The sequence below is a fragment of the Nomascus leucogenys genome, chromosome 2 (genome assembly GCF_006542625.1).
Source record: "Nomascus leucogenys isolate Asia chromosome 2, Asia_NLE_v1, whole genome shotgun sequence".
In the NCBI taxonomy this organism is placed as follows: domain Eukaryota; kingdom Metazoa; phylum Chordata; class Mammalia; order Primates; family Hylobatidae; genus Nomascus; species Nomascus leucogenys.
The window spans coordinates 38,375,203-38,385,921 of record NC_044382.1 but is presented as its reverse complement, the minus strand read 5'-3'; positions in this window follow the sequence as shown (position 1 = coordinate 38,385,921).

The following is a 10,719-nucleotide window of genomic DNA, read 5'->3' as shown; positions in this document are numbered from 1 at the left end:
ATTTATCATTTAAAAATTAGACACATGAATGCCAGCCGTTCTCATAAACCCCAGATAACCAGAGTTGAAGTTGCAGGCACTTAGTATCAAACCAGCAAAAGCAAAGGAAGTTAGTCTCTGGAGTGGCTTCCTCCCATCTTCCCTCAGGGGACATTAGGATTTTTGAACTATGGGTTGTAATTCCCAGGCTTCTGAGATCGGAGAGACACAGGTTGTGAAACAAGCCTTATTCTTTTCCTTGCCTTTGACTGCCACCTTTTTCCTCAATATAAAAAATGAGCCACCCTCCCATAGGACCCAGCTGGTTAACCTAGATTGCTGTTTCACAGGCACTAGGTGTTTCTCTCCCAACCCATGTGCTTTTACAGGGGTCTTCTGGAGTCACTGTCCTGACCCAAAGAAATGAGTGTCTCAGTAGGTATTTCAGTTTCCAGGGACGTGCTGGGGAGAGAGTTGTTTGACACAGGGCTGGGTTGGCTTTCAGAGCCCTGAAATTGTGCCAGATAGAGCACTTGCCTGATTCTGCCTGTGTGTAGGGATAAAAACAGGCCTGCTATTTATACACAGTCTATCCCACTGTCCCTCCCTATCCCCACCTTTGCAGGGGTCAATCTGGCCCTGCTCTCTTAACTTGCTCCAGTAACCCAGGCCTAGGTTTCCATAGTGCACTGGAATCACTACAGACATGAGTTTGAATCCTGCCTTTGCTACTTACTGTGTGACCTTGGACAAGAAACTTAATTTCACTGAGCCTCAGTTTTGACGTCTCTCAAATGGAAAAAATAATAACAGTAATAATAATGACTACTTTGTAGGGAGCTTTTTGAGAAATGAATGCGAGAACACATAAAAGTAGTATAGTGCTAGGCACGCTATAAGCTCTCAATAAATGTGACCCATTATTATTGTTGCTGTTAATAATAATCACTAAGCACTTGACCACTCTATTTCCTTAGAGGCCTCTTTTCTCTCCCTTCCCTAGATCGCTTGCCTTCCCCTAGGCCATATCTGAGGCTTTATGGTATAGTTGGGCTGGTTTCAGATGGAAGCTCACCTGTCACCTATTTGGCTAAGAGCCACTGTTAGATTATCCTTTTGGGTGATCAGTATCGGGCCTAGGACCTCAGTGCATGGTCACCGCCCAAGCCATGCCTTTGCCCTCCCTCAGCAGCTGCCTGGCCACCTGCTTCCCCAAAACAAAGCCACCTTGGGGTCAAGGCTCTCCCCAGGGGAGGGTGGAGAGAAACACTTCCTGACACATGGTCAAATCACCCCCTTTCCCCCACCCTCACCAGAGTCACACCCTGCTCTCTTGCCCCAGCCTGCCTTTCTCCCTTCACATGCTCTGTCCTTCCGCCTTCTCACCCCCACATCAGCCTCAGTCCCATTCATGGGGCAACTCCAAACTTTCATCACACCTGGAGCCTCACCCCAGCTAGGTTTGTGTGTCAGCCAGGTTTTACAGGAAGGGCCTGAAAAAAGAAGATAAAAAGCTTGAATTGGATTTGGGACAGTCACTTCCCCTCTCAGAATCTTGGATGTCTCTGAGCAAAGAAAAGGAATCACAATTCATGCTGAGGCAACCTCATTAACTCAATTATATCATAAACATTAACTGAACATTTTTGGGGGGCACTGGGGACATAGAAATAAATAAGACAGCCCAGGACCTGCTTTCACAAAGCTTATATTCTATAGTAGACAGGCAGCACATTAAGGAAATAAACAAGGAAAAACATATCCTATAGTGATAACTGCTAAGATGAAAGTTAAAATACAATGATGTGCTGTAGGATAATATGTTCCAGTGCCCAGGATGACACTTTAGACTGATTAGCAAAGTCTTCTCCGAGCAGGTGACATGTAAGCTGAGGCCTGAATGAGAAGAAGAAATCAGACTTGGGATCATCTATGACAAAAGCATTCCAAGATGTGCAAATAGTGCAAAGACTCTGAAGTAGAAAAAAGCTGGGAGCATTCAAGGAAAAGCAAGAGGGCCAAAAAAGGAGAGATATGGGGTGATATTGGAACAAAGGCTAGCAACAGATAAAAGAGGACGTTATAAGCCAAGGTAGACGCTAGATTTTATGCCTCATTATTGTGAGAATCATATGAGATGTCAATGAGACAGCACTGTCATGCAGGATTCCTCCATATCATCCCCTCCTCCTGCTTAGGTCTCCCCCATCTGCTCTCTGGATGTCAGGTTGTCAAATGCCAGGAACATAGTCCTAAGGAAGTAGAGTTCAGACGAACAAGCCTGCTTTTATTGACTGTCTATTGACCATGAGCAAACTGAGGCTTGGAGACTGATTAGCCCTGGGCCACCAGTGAGTCAGAAGGGGGCAAGTGCAGAGCAGAAACCCCAGCATCCTGCTTCCCAGCCCATGCGAGTTTCCTGGGCCTCTGGAAAGGCAGGCTCCATGGGACTCTGAGTGCTGCTGACTCACTGCTAGGCCAGAGTTCTTGATTTGGAGAGAGCACTTGCTCACCAGTGGGGAGGACCTGGAAGAAAGCGGTCTAGTGGTGACAATTCCCCTGTAATCAACACTGCACATGCATTATCTTGCTTGATCCTCACAACATCCCCCAAACTAGACACTGTTATCATCATCTGCATTTTAAAGGATTGAAGCTTTAAAAGGTAATATCCCAAGGTCACCCAGCTAGTGAGTGTCTCAGCCTCAATTTGAAACCCCCTCGTTCACTTGGGCTTGTGCTCTCCTAAGCTCAACACTCAAATGGATGAGACGACAGCCGCCATCTCTATGCTTCTGTGGAGGGTAACATTATCAGTTTTACTGAGTTTCAGTCCTTCATCTGTCCTGAGGGATAATGATAAGAAACTCTGGCTCACTAGTCTGGAAGGATGATTAGGTAAGCACCGCAGGGCAGCTAATGAAATGGATACAGTCTTGGGAGTCAGATACTTGGGGGTTCAAATTTCGTTGGTTTTTTTTTTTTTCTTTCTAACTTTGAACATGTTATTCAGTTTATCTTACCTACAGTTTGCTCATCTGAAAAGTGGGGGCAATAATAGTAGTTATTATTATAGGGCTTTTGTGATGATTCAGTCAGATCATGTGTATAAAGTGGAATATGATGCCTGGCATACAGTAGGTACTTAATGACAGTGGTTATTATGGCCAAATTTTTTTCTTGCTTTCTTTTCTTTTTCTTTTTAAGTGGGAATTTGAATAAAATGTTGGTTTATCATGACCTAGCCATCCTCAGAGATGAAGTGTTCCCTTCTGGGAGATGGCCATGCTTATCAAAGAGATGCTAGATCTGCAAGGCCACCCAGAGTTTTGGAAACCTCAACCCAAAAAAGCAGCTCAGGCTCAGATGTTAGAGGGAAGCTGCGCCCCCTGGGGGAGAGGATTCAGCTGCCTTCTCATTCCCCTCTGACCAGAAGTGAGTCCTGCACAGCCCTTGAGCTCTGCTGCGTTGGGGAGAGGGGTAAAGAAGGGCACCCGCATTGAGGGTAGGTCTGACCATGAGCCCAGAGTTACCCAAACTTGGAAAGTCAGGATGAGGGGTCATTGCTCCTTGGCCCAGGCTGGCTTCTCTCACCCCATCTGAGACAGTTAATCAAACAGTTTGGGCATACAGCTGGGTTAGATTAGAATTCAGGCCTGCCCTTTGGAGTCCCCATGTACCTTCTTATGCTGGCTGGGCACCTGGAAGTAGCATGCTTCATGCATATTCAGGGATGAACAAGCTCTGCTGTCTGGTTGTTTGGGGCTAGGATCTATTTGAATAAGATGAAGGATAGGAATGGATGAGATAGGGAGAGGCTTTTGGAGGTGAGGGGATTTCAGGAATCCCTGTCATCTCCAGAAGATGTTGAGGAAGGAATATTTATAATGTGCTGGATCCCAAACCATCCTTCTCTAATTCTGGGCCCACTTTTGTGACTTTGAATGATTAACATCTCCAGACCAAGGACTTTGCCCCTACAGCCATCCCCTCTGTGTTGGCCAGCACAGAGAGGAAGTGTTTCCTCCCTCATTACACACCCATCTCTCTCTTCAAGCCTCAGATTCCTCAAGTGAAAAATGAGAACTTGTAACAATTACCCTGCATTCAGGCACCGGCCAGTATGTCCATCATGAATTATTTGCTGTCATGTTGCTGTCAAAAGACTTGAGGAGGCTGGGCACGGTGGCTCACGCCTGTAATCCCAGCCCTTTGGGAGGCTGAGGTGGGCAGATCACCTGAGGTCAGGAGTTCGAGACCAGCCTGGCCAACATGGCGAAACCCTGTCTCTATTTATTAGTATAAAAATTAGCCGAGCGTGGTGGCAGGCACCTGTTATCCCAGCTACTCAGGAGGCCGAGGCAGGAGAATCACTTGAACCTGGGAGGTGCAGGTTGCGGTGAGCTGTGATGGCACCACTGCACTCTAGACTGGGTGACAAAGCAAGACTCTGTCTCAAAAAAAAAAAAAAAAAAAACTTGAGGAGACACTTCTATAACAATTGACAGTGCCTGATTCACAGGGTGTGATAACCTTTCTCTCTGTGTCTCAGCTTCTTCGTCTATAAGTGGGGAGAATAACAATCTGCTTAGGAGGTTCTTGTGACAACTGAAGGAGATAGCATCTCTGAAGTGCTTGGCAAAATGAAAAGCCCTATATAAATATGTCAGAGCTCCTGTTAACTTTTCCAGTGCTTAACCTTGGAATGTGGTGACATCACATTCTGTACCAGGAATGTACAAGTTCGGTTACTCTTAGAAATGTAGTTGCAGGTCTGCAATTTAACAATTTCACATTATCCATTTGCTCGTTTTTTGTAACTAAGGGTTGGTCTAAGACAATGGTTTGCAAAGAAAGAGATACTGCCCCCTAGGGGACATTTCAGGAATTTAGTTGTCACTGATTGGGGAGTCCTCAGGCTTTTGGGAGAAAAAGGGGTCAGGAAATTACCTGACTGCTTTTGAGTGTCCTACCAGACACATATCGGTAAAAAGCTTGGTTGTAATAACCTGAGCCTAGAATCATCTCTAATTTACACAAAAATATAACAAGAGTTTTTGCAATGACTTCCAGGAATGAAATTAGTGTGAGTTGTTCATTTTGGTGATATCTGAGCTACCAATACAACGCACCTGTTACCAGGCAGTATTTATAGCTGTGACATTCAAGGTAAATCTGTGTGATTGTAATCAATAGGCTACTTCATTGAGATTTCTGAGTAGTTGTGAGCAGGCATTTGCCAATTGAAATAATGTTATTTTAAAAATCAGTTTATCTTTGGCGGGCGGGGGCTCAGCTGTATCCAGCATTGGGAGGGAGGTGGGGGATACGAGGTCAGGAGATCGAGACATCTGGCTAACAGGGTGAACCGTCTCTACTAAAATACAAAAATTAGCCGGGCGTGTGGCGGGGCTGTAGTCCAGCTACTCGGGAGGTGAGGCAGGAGAATGGGTGACCCGGGAGGCGGAGCTTGCGTGAGCCGAGATCGCGCCACTGCACTCCAGCCTGGGGACAGAGAAGACTCGTCTAAAAAAAAAAAAAAAAAAAAAAAAAATCAGTTTATCTTTTATATTAATTAGGGTTTTTTTTATTATTTTGTAGAGAGAGGGTCTTGCTCTCTTGCCCAGGCTGGGATGCAGTAGCACCATCAGGGCTCACTGCAGCCTCAACCTCCTGGGTTCAAGCGATCCTCCTGCCTCAGCCTTCTAAGTAGCTAGGACTACAGGCATACACCGTCACACTCAGCTAATTTTTAATTTTTTGTAGAGATGGGGTCTCACTATGTTGCCTAGGCTGGTCTGAAACTCCTGGGTTCAAGCAATCCTCCCGCCTTGGCCTCCCAAATTGTTGGGATTAAAGGTGTGAGCCACCATACCCAGCCAGTATTAATTCCTTTAGAGTAAATGTACAGATAGAATATTATCTTTAAACTTCATTTCAGGATAGTAAAGGGGTGTTAACATTATTCGTCATAAAAAAATGAAATATTGATTATGAAAGGATTGAGAACCACTGACACAAGAGGTACTCACATGAAAAGCCTTTCTATGGCTGGGTGTGGTGGCTCATGTCTATAATCTCAATACTTTGGGAGGCCGAGGTGGGAGGATCACTTGAACCCAGGAGTTCAAGACCAGCCTAAGCAACATAGTGGGACCCTCCCTCTACAAAAAAGACAAAAATTAACTGGGCATGGTGGCATGCACCTGTAGTCCCAACTACACTGAGGTAGGAGGATTGCTTAAGCTCAGGAGGTGGAAGTTGAGGCTGCTGTGAGCCATGATCGTGTCACTGTACTTCCAGCCTGGGCTACAGAGCAAGACTGTGTCTAAAAGAACAAAAAAAAAAAAAAAAAAAAAAAAAAGCTTTTCTATATATCCTTTGTAAAAGTGCTCTTCCAGATACTATTCCATATAAGATCCCATGTAATAAATTCCTCTGGTAATGCAGTCTTGACCGTCATGGCTATCTGGTATAGGTACTTCCTTTTATTATTAGATAATAACAGGTATGGAACTCATATGTTCTTTTTTTGCCTCAACTGCCAGGAAGCTCACAGTTAAGTTTTGAGACTCAGTTGCAGTCGTTATCCTTAGCCCAGCATTTTGAGGATAACTTTTTTTTTTAGACAGGATCTTGCTCTGTCACCCAGGCTGGGGTGCAGTGGTGCGACCACAGCCTACTGCAGCCTTGACCTCCCAGGCTCAAGTGATCGTCCCACCTCAGCTTCCCAAGTAGCTGGGACTACAGGTGCACCACCATGCCCAGTTAATTTTTTTATTTTTAGTAGAGATGACACATCACTATGTTGTCTGGGCTGGTCTCCAACCCCTGAACTCAAGTGATCCTCCTTCCTCAGCCTCCCAAAGTGCTGGGATTACAGGTGTGAGCCACCACACCCAGTTAGACAATTTCTTTCCCTTCCAATTTGATTTAATTATGAGGCTCTTTAGTCATTCTTTATTTTCATTTTATTTCGGAGTTGAGGTTTCACTCCATTGCCTAGGCTGGAGTACAGTGGTGTGATGACAGCTCATTGCAGTCTTGAACTCCGGGGCTCAAGCAACTCTCTTGCCTTAGCCTCCTGAGTAGCTGGGACTACAGGCACATGCCACCGTGCCTAATTAAAAAAAAAATTTTTTTTTTTTGGTAGAGGCGGGGTCTGGCTATGTTGCCCAGGCTGGTCTCAAACTCTCGGCCACGAGTGATTCTCCTGCCTCAGCCCTACAAAGTGCTAGAATTATAGGCATAAGCCATCTCACCCAGCCCATTCTTTAAATATTTACTTGTTATCTATGTATTTTACTGTAAGCCGCCTTTAAATCTTTTCTGGAAGTAGGGGGAGCATAAATAATAAATGTGAAACTCAAATATCATGCACCTGCAGTCTCCTTCCTAGTACTTTCTGAGTCTGGAAGTTTAGGTGGGAGGGGCCTGGAAAGCCTGAGTCAGAGCAGTTGATGGTGGGCTCAGGTGGTCTCATCCTGAGACTCGATGTCTCTGACACCTCATCCTCTTTTCCCTCAATGGTCTTCACCTTTGTGAAGGAGTGTGGGCACTGTGAGGAGTCGAAGCAGATTCCAGCTATCAGAGCCCACTCCAAGTCTTGGTTGGATCTTGGTGGCCTGGGTTAAGAGGGTGTCAGGGAAGGGCACCCTAGCTCTGGGGTCACAGAAGTCCAAAGCTACAAGTGGAGAGACTCCTTCCACACAACACACACTCCCCTAGCATGCTGTCTGCATCCCTCAGAGCAGAGGCTGTGAAGCTCAGGCTGAGGCATCAGACTGACCCTGTTTTGAACCCTGGGTGTACTCGCTCCTAGCTCTGCTTTGGGCAGGGTACCTCTCTGAGCCTCAGTTTCCTCGTTCAGAAGTAGGAATGATACCTACCTCAGAGGGCTTCACTATTAGGATTATCTCACTGAGATAATCTGTGCAGTGCCAAGGCAGCACCTAGAACACAGCAAGTGCCAGTACCTGGCAGCAGCTGGGCATCCCAGTCTACCTTGGATTGGTAATTCTCATGCGCCTGTTTGCTTCCTCCAGCGGTGAGCTCCTCCAGGCAAGAGTGTGCATTAAACCTCGGCTCCTGGCTCACAGGCTCAGGGACCATGGCAAGCTGCTTAATGTTTCTGGGGCTCAGTGTTCTTACTAGTAAAATGGGGATAATTAAGTATACTTCAAATTTTGGGTGTGAGTAAAATTATTAACAGTGGTCATTTTTGGGTAAGGGTATGATGAAAAAATTTATGTTTTGTAAGCATTTTTCTCCTATGGGCATTTTCTGTTTTTTTCTTCTGTAACGAACATGAAATATTTGTGTATTTTAAGTCACTTTTCAAAACATGCTTCTTAAGAAAGCCACTGGGTGTGGTGGCTCACACTTGTAATCCTAGCACTTTGGGAGGCTGAGGTGGAAAGAGCTCTTGAGCCCAAGTGGTAGAGACTGCAGTGAGCTATGTATGCACCACCGTACCCTAGCCTGAGCAACAACGCAAGACCCAGTCTCCAAAAAAAAAAAAAAGCTTAAATGTATTGAGTGCTTACTGTATTTTAGGCATTGCTCTAAGCACCTTTTTTTGTTTGTTTGTTTTTTTGTTTTGTTTTTGAGTCTCACTCTTGTTGCCTAGGCTGGAGTGCAGTGACATGATCTTGGCTCACTGCAACCTCCACCTCTCAGGTTCAAGTGATTCTCCTGCCTAGCTGAGACTACAGGCATGTGCCACTGCGCCCAGCTAATTTTTGTATTTTTAGTAGAGACGGGGTTTCACCATGTTGGCTAGGCTGGTCTCAAACTCCTGACCTCAGGTGATCCGCTGCTTCGGCCTCCCAAAGTGCTGGGATTACAGGCGTGAACCACTGTGCCCAGCCTCTACGCACTTTATACACATTATCTCTAATTCTCACAACACTCCTCTGAGGAAGTTAGTATTTACACCCTAGTTTTATAAATTGGGCTTAAGGAAATTGCACAATTTGCCCAGCTCATTGTAAGTAAACCTATAAATGTGATAAAATTTCATAAAACTACACACATACACGAATGAGTGCATATAGAAATTGGTGAAGTCTGATTAAGGCCTATAGTCTATTTAACAATATAGTACCTATGTCATTTTTCTGGTTTTGATAGTGTACTACTGTCATGAAAGAAGTTACCACCAGACGAAGCTGGATGAAAGCTGGAGATTTGCAATTTCTTGTGAATCTATAATTAGACTCACATTAATAAATATTTTAATTTATATTTATTTATATATTTATTTTTTAATGAGTTAAACAATGTTTTTGTTTTGTTTTGTTTTGAGACAGGGTCTCACCCTGTTGCTCAGGCTGGAGTACAGTGGCACGATCTGGGCTCACTGCAGCCACAACCTCTCTTGGGCGCAAGTGATCCTCCCACCACAACCTCCTGAGTAGCTAGCAGCACATGCGTGTGCCACCATGCCCTGCTAGTTTTCTGTATCTTTTGTAGAGATGGGGTTTCGCCATGTTGCTCAGGGTGGTCTCGACCTCCTGAGCTCGAGTGATCCACCTGCATCAGCCTCCCGAAGTGCTGGGATTACAGGTGTGAGCCACCGTGCCCAGCCAATAAGATTTTTTTGTTTTGTTTTTTTAAAGTGTTAAAAACCTTGTAAGGAGCTGGGTGTGGAGGCTCATGCCTGTAATCCTAGCACTATGGGAAGCCATTGCTTGCTCCCAGGAGTTCGAGACCAGCCTGGGCAACATATGAGCCCCTCTCTACAAAATATTTAAAAGTTAGCCAGACTTGGTGGCATGTGCCTGTAGTCCCAGCTACTTAGGAGGCTGAGGCAGGAGGGTCACTTGAGCCCAGGAGTTTGAGGTTGCAGTGAGCTATGATTGCTACTGCACTCCAGCCTGGATGGCAGAGTAAGACCTTGTGTCAAAAAAAGAAAGGAAGAAAGAAAGAAAGAAAATTTAGATTCAGCAAAGATAAACCTCTTCTCCACTTGCCGAAAGTGAGCAAGCCAAGCATCCTATTCCTGAGGCCACTTCCTCTCCCTTAAGGTCCAGTGTACTGCATGAAAGTATGATTTGAACCTTGGAAATAATCTACCCCAACTGTCTCCACTTACATGTAAGAAAATGGAGCCTTGGAGAAGGGAAGGGTCTTACTTAAAGACATCCAATAAGTCTGTGACTAAGCCAGGATGAGAACCCAGTCTTTGAACTCCTAGGTCAGGGTTTTTTCCAGCGCCCACACACAGGGCTGCTTACCCACACAGCACACCTTCCCTGGGCCCTGTCTGGGAGACCACTGGTGCCCACAGGCCAACCCTCACCAGCCTACCCAGCTCAGGGCACTCAGGCCCAGAGGTGGAAGTGAGACCTGGGGAGTGTGGAGGCATGGTGGCCCACTACTCCAGGCAGTACTGTGAGCCAGGGTAGTTGGGGCCACAGAAACGGCAAGGATAGACACTCTGAACTTTGGCAGGAGTTAGGTGGGAAGGGAACATGTGTGTATGTGCATGTGGGGGAGGTACTCACGCCAAATCCTTGCTCCCATCACCCTCAGGCTCCTTTGAGTCACTTGTCCTTAAGGTTGGGGCACATTCTTAAAGGGAGTGATCACAGGGGTTCAAGGCCCATTCAGGCCCTAGGCCAGTTTCTATTCCTCCTGGCACTGAAACCACCTCCTCACTCAGACTCAGCACCCCTCCCCAACTGGAAATATAGTGACATGCTCTTCTAATTCCTGCCCTGGGACCTCCTTGGACCA